Raw genomic sequence first — 8,706 nt, 5'->3', positions numbered from 1 at the left:
TTCCCAGCTGCTGTTACCCTGGGTCAGTTCACCCTCCGAGCTGAAGGAGGCTTTTCCTGAGAAGAGCGTGAGGGGCTTAAGGACAGACCAGGGGTTAAGGAGAGCTAAGACCCTGCCGCATTCCCGGGAGCGATCCCTGCTCATTAGAGGGTGTTCTTTGCTATGCAGATGAGCCTGGCCCCTGGCTGTGATTCAGGGTTGTCTCCTTTTGTTACGGGAATGGGGCCTAATTGGAGGTCAAGCTTATGGGTAAACACTGGCAGAAACTTTCTCAGCAACCCTAAACTTCAATTACCTACAGACCTTGCTTTCTCAAAGTTCCTAACAAGCTTGGTTAGCACACTATCTTCTTGGGAAGCAGCCTCCTTTTACTAAATGCTACTTTGGGTAATTTAGTATTTCCCAAGTAAGTAATCTCTCTCTCTCTCTCTCAATCTCTCTCTCTCTCTCTCTCTCTCTCTCTTCCCCCCTCCCTCCTTCCCCTTCTCTCCCCCTCCCTCCCTCCTTCCCCCTCTCCTCCTTCCTCCTTCCCCCTTTTCTCCCTTCCTCCCTCCTTCCCTTCCCCCCACCCTTTCTCTCTCCTCTCGTTTCTGGTTTTGGGTTTTTTGAGAGAGGGTTTCTCTGTGCAGCCCTGGCTGTCCTGGAACTCAGTCTGTAGAACAGGCTAGCCTCTAGCTCAGAGATCTTCCTGCCTCCTGAGTGCTGGATTAAAGGTGTTCGCTCCCACGTGGCTCAGCGCCACTAGTACAATTTTTATGGCATCCATTTTACTACCGGGTATCTCTGGTATCACTGTCATTTGAATGCTGGCTGTCCCCCGGAGGCTGTCCCCCAGCTCGGCTCGATTGTAAGGTAGTGGGAAATCCTCAGAAAGGGACCGCGGAGCCTCAGGAATATCTCCCAGTACAGCAAGATGATCAACTTCACTCTATCACACGCTCCTGTCAGAATGAGATGTACCAGAGACCCCGGAGAAACGGAGCCAATTGACCACAGACTGCCACTTTCGAAACGGTGAGAAAAACAAACAAACAGAAATAATGGTTTTTGTTTTTTTTGTTTTTTTTGTTTTTGGTTTTTGGTTTTTGGTTTTTTTGTTTTTTGTTTTTTGTTTTTTGTTTTTTTTTTTGTTTTTGTTTTTGTTTTTTTTTTTGTTGTTGTTTTTTTTGAGACAGGGTTTCTCTGTGTAGCCCTGGCTGTCCTGGAACTCACTCTGTAGACCAGGCTGGCCTCGAACTCAGAAATCCGCCTGCCTCTGCCTCCCAAGTGCTGGGATTAAAGGCGTGCGCCACCAACGCCTGGCTAGGAAAAAAAAAAAGTGTTTTTCTTTGCATTGTAAGTTCATTATCTTCCGCACATGTTAAAGTGACAGAGAGTGGATTCAGTGGAGTTAAAAGTGAGCTACAGTGAGGATAACCCTCTCCACACACACACACACACACACGCACGCACGCATGTACGCAATCCACACCCAGGCTTTGTGTGGGGGTCCAGACCTGGTTTCATGTGTCTGAAGTGGCCTGGATTGCCGCACTGGGCCCCGTGTCTGTCCTGTGCATTCCGAACCTGCTCTCTGCCGGCATGATGCGCTTTACGAGTCGGATCAACAGCGCCCCCTTCTGGGCTCTGGCGGATTTTCCCACTGTGGCTGTTGTCTCCACCCGGTTACCTGAAGATGGAGCTGCAATTGTTTTGCTAGGAAGAAAAGAGGAAGGATCAAGACCCTGTCTCTTTCCCTCTCCTCCCGGACCTTTGCTGTGGGCAAAACCCGGAGACCCAGCGGGTGAGGAAGCTGAGCTGTACAGAGCACATTTCCTAGCTTCTGGACTTAATGCTACGACACCCCGGGCTGTGCTGGCCTGACGGGACAGCTCAGCGGCCATTGGGCTTCCTTGAGATACTGACCAAGCTCTAGAGCGCGCTGTTGACCCACATCCGGGTGTCTACGCCCTCACTCACTCACTGTTTCTAAGGGACGTCTGTCTTGTTCTCCTCGTCTCAGACACCGGACACCTGAGGACAGTGCCCATGTTCCAAGCCTGCTGAAATACCCCACACCAGCCTAGCCTCTGCTCCCTGCCTTGCCTCACAGGTGAGTTCAACCCATAGAAACCACACAAAGATCCCCGCCTTCGTTAGGTTTCTAGTGCTGTGATAGAATAGTGACCAAAGGAGCTTGCGGGGGTGGGGGGTTGAGGGGGGTGGGGGGTTGGGGGGTTGAGGGGGTGGGGGTGGGGGGTTAAGGGGGGTGGGGGGGTGGGGTGGGAGGTTTAGTTGGCTTACAAATCCCAGGTTTGGTTGGCTTACAAATTCATCCAGGGAGGCCAAGGCGGGGAACTCAAACAGGGCAGGAACTGGAAAGCAGGAACTGAAGCAGATGCTGTGGAGAAAGGCCGCCTGCCGGCTGGCTTCTCACCCCTGCTCAGCATTCTTTCTTTTTTCCCTTTCTTTCTTTCTTTCTTTCTTTCTTTCTTTCTTTCTTTCTTTCTTTCTTTCTTTCTTTCTTTCTTTCTTTCTTTCTTTCTTTCTTTCTTTCTTTCTTTCTTTCTTTCTTTCTTTCTTTCTTTCTGTTGTTGTTTTTGGATTTTTTTTTTCCGAGACAGAGTTTCTCTGTGTAGCCCTGGCTGTCCTGGAACTCACTCTGTAGACCAGGCTGGCTTCGAACTCAGAAATCCCCCTGCCTCTGCCTCCCAGAGTGCTGGGATTACAGGTGTGCACCACCACCCCCTGGCTCAGCATTCTTTCTTATACCATCTGGCCCGCCTGCCCAGGGGTGGCAGCACCCATGGAAATCTGGTCCTTCCCACAGCAGTCATTAACCAAGAAAATGTAGGCCAATCTTATGGAATCATTTTTTTTTTCTCCATTAGGATTCCCTCTTCCCAGGGCTGGAGAGCTGGCTCAACGGGTAAGAGCACCGACTGCTCTTCCGAAGGTCCTGAGTTCAAATCCCAGCAATGGCATGGTGGCTCACAACCATCTGTAATGGGATCTGATGCCCTCTTCTGGTGTGTCTGAAGACAGCTACAGTGTACTTACATATAATAATAAATCTTTGGGCCAGAGCAAGCAGGGCCTGAGTGAGCAGAGGTCCTGAGTTCAATTCCCAGCAACTACTCCAGTTGTTTCTCCCACTGTGGGTCACATAATGGCTCCCACATAATGGCTCACAACCATCTGCACAGCTACAATATACTCATATACATAAAATAAATGAATAAAATATTTTTTTAAAAAAGATTCCCTTTCTCCAGCTGCGCCTAGATGTGTCAAATTGACAAAAACCAGCCGGACCCATCCCTGCCCCTCCCCTTGTTCCTTCTGCTTCCTGGTCATCAAAGCCTTCCCCATGTGGTTTTCCTGTGTGGCCCTGCATGCTGCGGGTCCCCCTCTCAAGATCTGGGGACAGCCATGTTACCAGGGATGGCTGTCTCCTTACCTATGCCTCTCTCTCTCTTTCCTTAATGAGCCCCACTAAGACAGGCAGAGAAGGAGATTGTCTACGTACAAAGCAGGGCCACCCGAGAGTCATCCCTAGACCCACAGTGGGAGAACCAACTGGAGAAATTATCCTGACTCCACCCAGGAAGGCCAAGGCATACACATGCTCCCCCCCATACACAGTAATAACTTTTACAAAATCAAGATGACCCTTTGTTGGTGGGTGCACAGCTGAGTGACTTGACGTGAGGACTTAGCGGGTGTGAGTGGCCCACTCCGGAGACAGTGTGAACTTCTTAGCACTGATTTCCTGGTGACTGAACTAAGGTAACCAGGCCATGGCTGGTGTGGCATTGCCTATGGGGATGGGAGAAGGGAGAAAGGCAGGTCTCTCTCTCTCTCTCTCTCTCTCTCTCTCTCTCTCTTTGGTTTTTTCGAGACAGGGTTTCTCTGTGTAGCTCCGGCTGTCCAGGAACTCACTCTGTAGACCAGGCTGGCCTCGAACTCAGAAATCCGTCTGCCTCTGCCTCCTAAGTGCTGGGATTACAGGCGTGCGCCACCACCGCCCGGCTTGAAAGGCAGGTCTCTTATGTTTAGGAAGGATTCCCACCTTCTGCTCTGTAGCCCTGCCCTGGTCCTGGTCCCCGCCTGCACCCCAGCTCTGGTGTATGCTACATCAAGGGAGTACCCTGAGGGGCTGGAGAGATGGCTCAGCGGTTAAGAGCTCTTCCGAAGGTCCTGAGTTCAAACCCTAGCAACCACATGGTGGCTCACAACCATCCGTGATGAGATCTGATGCCCTTTCCTGGTGCATCTGAAGGCAGCTACAGTGTACTCACATATAATAATAAATAAATCTTTTTTTTTTAAAAGGGGGGGAGGTACACCCCGAGAGAACAGGCATGGTGTAGAAGAGAGTCAGAGGCTGGTGGACTGATGCTTCCATTACTGGAACAAAGCAAATCGGAACTGGTTTTATTTGTTTTATGAGACAGGGTTTCCCTGTGTAATGGCCCTGGCTGTCCGAGAACTTGCTTTGTAGACCAGGCTGGCCTCACACTCGCAGAGATCCCCCTGCCTCTGCCTCAAGTGCTGGGATTAAAGGCATGCACACCACCATGCCTGGCCAGCTGTTTTAACTTTCTAGAGTAAAGCAAAGGGTGGCTCACACCCTTCCCTCTGTAAGCGCAAGGCCTTCTGAACACACCTCCAGAGACCCACAGGGCATCAACAGAATGGGAACTAGGAAGGTGTAGGGAATAGCGGGCAGACAGGACAACACACGGGCTGAGAGAGTCACCTGGGTGGCACTGGCCCTCTGGGCACTGTGTGTCTCCACTTGGACCAGCAGGCTGACCTGACATAGGGGAACCCTGGGTTTCCTGCCTTGACTGCACCTGGTAGCCCCAGAGACACCTCTCCGACCCAGTGGGCTCCCAGAGGCTCCAGGCATCACTGAGACTAGGGAGGGCTATGAGGTAGGTGCCTCTGTCACACCCCTTTGCTGGGGTCTGACCTACGGGAACCAATCAGAGGTCTCAACTTTAGTGCAGAAATCCCAGCTGGGGAGTCCCTTTCCTGTTAAGGCAGAGAAAGCCGGCTTGGTCTGATCACAGAGACCATAAGGCAGAGGAAGCGATGCCCATTTTTATTGTTTAGGCTATTTGGTTGGGGGGGGGGGGCGTCCTTCCTACCCCCCCCCCATTAGCTATAAGTTACTTAAGTTTACTTCATGAAATAGTCCATTTTTAGGTTGATGGGGGGGGTGGAGGTAGGGGGGGCAGAGGGAGAGGAAGGGAGAGGCGAGTAGGTGTGTCTCCAATTTCCACCAAGTCAGAACTTAGTAAAATCATGACAAAAACCACGTGTCTAGAGAGCATCATAGTCTGGTTAGAAGCAGGTTAAATCAGAGACTGCCAACCGGACGGCAGGTCAACAGGTCCGCAGGCAATGGAGGCGCACTTCAGCTGTTGAGAGGCGCTGGGAGGAAAGTGCCTCCCTGCTTCCTTAAAGCTTGTTCCCTTGGAAACCACAGCCAGCCCCGAAGAAACTGGAGGTGCTTGTGGGGCCTCCAGAGCCTTAACCGAGACCGGGCGGCCCCTAGTGGCAGATACTGGAACTACACCCGGCGACTTGCGAGCCGACCAAGTGCCCCCTGGTGCTACCCTGTCCCTCCCTCAGGGTCCAGACCAAAGCTCCCTGCCAACATAGATCTCCACAAGGACTTCAGTACGAGGGTGGCTGATAGAGCAATTGAAACACGGGTAGAGGGGAACGGTGGGTGGGCGTGATTGACAGATGGGTGGAACCGTCAGAGCGGATGTGTGTGCAGGCTCATGGGCACAGGCCGGCAGAGCTGTCTGCAGTGTGACCTTCCTGGGGACATGTCTGAGGACAGGCTGAGGGAAATGACATGCAAAGGGAACGAGTGTGTGTGGGGGGAATCTCCAGCCAGAACCTGCTGGCAGCTACTTCAGGAAGACAAGAAGCGGTGGTGCTCCTTTCAGCAGGGTCCTGTGGTCCTCCCAGGGCAACACACAGGTCACTGAATCCTGCGGTTTAACTGTGTGAGGAATCGGTAAGAGCACCTCAGCCTGTGATCCATAGCCTGTCCCTGCCACAAGGTCGCTAAGCATATGGCCTATCTAGATTTTTCTCCAAGTCGGCTCCAGAGGAAGGGACACTGAGGGGATTAGGGGATGGGCTCTTTCTTTTGGAGGTGATGAAAGGTTCTAAAATAGGCTGCAGCTCTGCACCTGTGACATGCCACTGAACCAGGCACTTCTGGCTGGCGCTTGAACAGAACACAAGGCAGGATGAGAATTCCATGTCAGTTTACTTTCATTAATTTTGAAGCAGAGTCTCTCTACAGTTCAGCCCTGGCTATCCTGGAACTCTAGACTAGGCTGGCCTCAGACTCAGAGATCTTCCTGCCTCTGCCTCCTGAATGTTGGGACTAAAGACATGTACCACCACTGCCTGGCCAGTCTAAGGATTTTTTAAAAAATATTTTCTTTTTTTCTTTAAAGATTTATTTAATGTATATGAGTACACTGTCTTCAGACACACCAGAAGAGGGCATCAGACACCTTTACTGATGGTTGTGAGTCACCATGTGGTTGCTGGGAATTGAATTCAGGACCTCTGGAAGAACAGTCAGTGCTCTTAACCTCTGAGTCATCTTTCCAGCCCCCAGACTAAGGATTTTTAGACACTGAAGTTATAGTGTTTGAATTTCTAAGACCAAGGACTTCTCAAGTTTGTAATATGTGATGCTGTTTTATATTGTGATTTTATATCAAGTTTGTTTTATATTGTGATGCTGATATTAATGTGTGGGAGAAAAAAAAAGGCTGTGGCTTTCCCCCCCCCCCCCCCCATCCCCCAGACAGGGTTTCTGTTTAGCCCTGGCTGTCCTGGAACTCACTCTGTAGACCAGGCTGGCCTCAAACTCAGAAATCCACCTGTCTCTGCCTCCCAAATGCTGGGATTAAAGGTGTGTGCCACCACCGCCTGGCTGACAAAACAATTTTGCTGGCTAGTTTCTTGTCAACTTGACATAAGCTACTCACCTGAAAGGAGGGTGCCTCAATTGAGAAATGCCCCTGAAAGGCAAAACTGTAGGCAAGCCTGTAGGGCATTTTCCTGGTCATGTGGGAGGGCCCAGCCCATGGTGGGTGGTGCCACCCCTGGGGTGGTGGTCCTGGGCATTATAAAAAGCAAGCTGAGCAAGCCATGGAGAGCAAGCCAGTAAGCAGCACTCCTCCGTGGCCTCTGTCAGCTCCTGCCTCCAGGTTCCTGCCCTGATGTCCTTCCTTCCCAGAATGCTTTTGGTCATGGTGTCCATCACAGTGACAGAAACCCTAGGTGGACGGGCGGCTCTACATGGAGCTGTGGACCTGTGCAGCCAGGAATAGAACTGAGAGGTTTGGTCAGAGCCTGTGGAGAGGAGTTAACAGGAGGATGTGAACAGGCTTGAGGAGGTCCGGGTTCAGCAGATGCATCCATCCTCTCTGGGCACTACTCCCGGGTGTCTCCCCAAGAGCAGTCACGGCGCATGTGCACAATGGGCGGTGTACACCAGAGCGGCAGGACTCCCTTATAGCCCAGGGCACACACCCCAAGTGTGCGCAGCCATAATGAAACATACCTCAGGAAGCTCCAGCGCAGGGTACAGGGATACGCCCTGAGAAGAGTTCAGTGAAATGTGAAGACCATGCACCACCGCACAATTCCAAGTATGCACGTGGGGTGCGTGTGTGTGTGTTGTGGGGGGACGACAGACATGATGCGATCAGAGGCTACCAGCCCAGGGAGGGGCGCTGCCCAAAGCACACCAGGTGTAACTGATGTGTAACTGCTGGTGGCTGCCAAGTTCTGAGAATATCCTAAGTCACGGATGAGACAGTGGGTTGATAGTGTGCCCTGTGCCTGCTCCCACAGCTGTTCACAGGGGCTGAGTGACGGCCATTTTCACACAGGCGATGCTATCGTCCGGTATGTGTGACCAGGCCTGATCTCCGTTCATAAGTACCCACAGCTGACGACGGGGGACTTGGTGATTCATGTCTGAAGTCAAGCGGTCACTAAAGAGACTGCAGACACTGAGGCGCTTCACATGGTGCTGGCGGCAGGCCTTCTCCAGGACACAGGTGTGGAACCCAGGGCCTCATTCAGGAGCAGCGAGTCTACTGCTGAGCCACAGACTTTAGAACCCGAGTGTCACCACAGCCGATGACTGTTCTAAGTGGACAGCTCCCTCTCAGGATGGTGGCCACACTGCCCAGTGTCGTCGTCGGGATGTACCTCAGCCACCACAACCTCCAGCAGCACACAGATGGTTCTGGCACTGTCCCTCCTCCCATGACTCCTCACCTGGCCTCCTGCAGCCCTGGCTGCCCCAGTGGTGACCCCCAGGGAAGACAAGCCCATAGCAGCAGAAGAATAAGAGGCCAGTCAGGTCATGCCCAGGCCGACTGCTGGAGTCTCAATAATGCTGTGTACATAGTGTCCCAAAGAGAGGTGGTGACAACAGCCAGGCCCTCCTGCCATGGCCCTGTCACCTCAGTCACAGGAACCTCCTGAAAACCCTCACCAGTATAAGTCTGAGACACACAGAGCATGGACCCACGGGTGCCTGGCAGGCTCTTTTCAAGGGTTCTCAGGTGCGCATAAACACAAAAACAGATGAAAACACACACACTGCCCAGCAAATGATACCTACCACCCCTCCACAGATACCCAAAAAGAGGAGAAGCAGCCATG

General features: G+C 52.0%; 1 long non-coding RNA gene across 1 annotated transcript; it reads left to right on the top strand.

The window, feature by feature from the left end:
* Positions 1–575: 575 nt before the first annotated feature.
* Positions 576–3,198, top strand: LOC127669584 (uncharacterized). The gene is made up of 3 exons (XR_007974399.1): positions 576–1,014; positions 2,003–2,092; positions 2,871–3,198. It is a non-coding gene; the product is annotated as an uncharacterized LOC127669584 (long non-coding RNA).
* The last annotated feature ends 5,508 nt before the right edge of the window (positions 3,199–8,706 follow it).

This window comes from Apodemus sylvaticus, chromosome 19 (assembly GCF_947179515.1).
Source record: "Apodemus sylvaticus chromosome 19, mApoSyl1.1, whole genome shotgun sequence".
Classification (NCBI taxonomy): domain Eukaryota; kingdom Metazoa; phylum Chordata; class Mammalia; order Rodentia; family Muridae; genus Apodemus; species Apodemus sylvaticus.
Note: the sequence above shows the minus strand (reverse complement) of the source record. Positions and strands in the feature narration are given on the sequence as shown.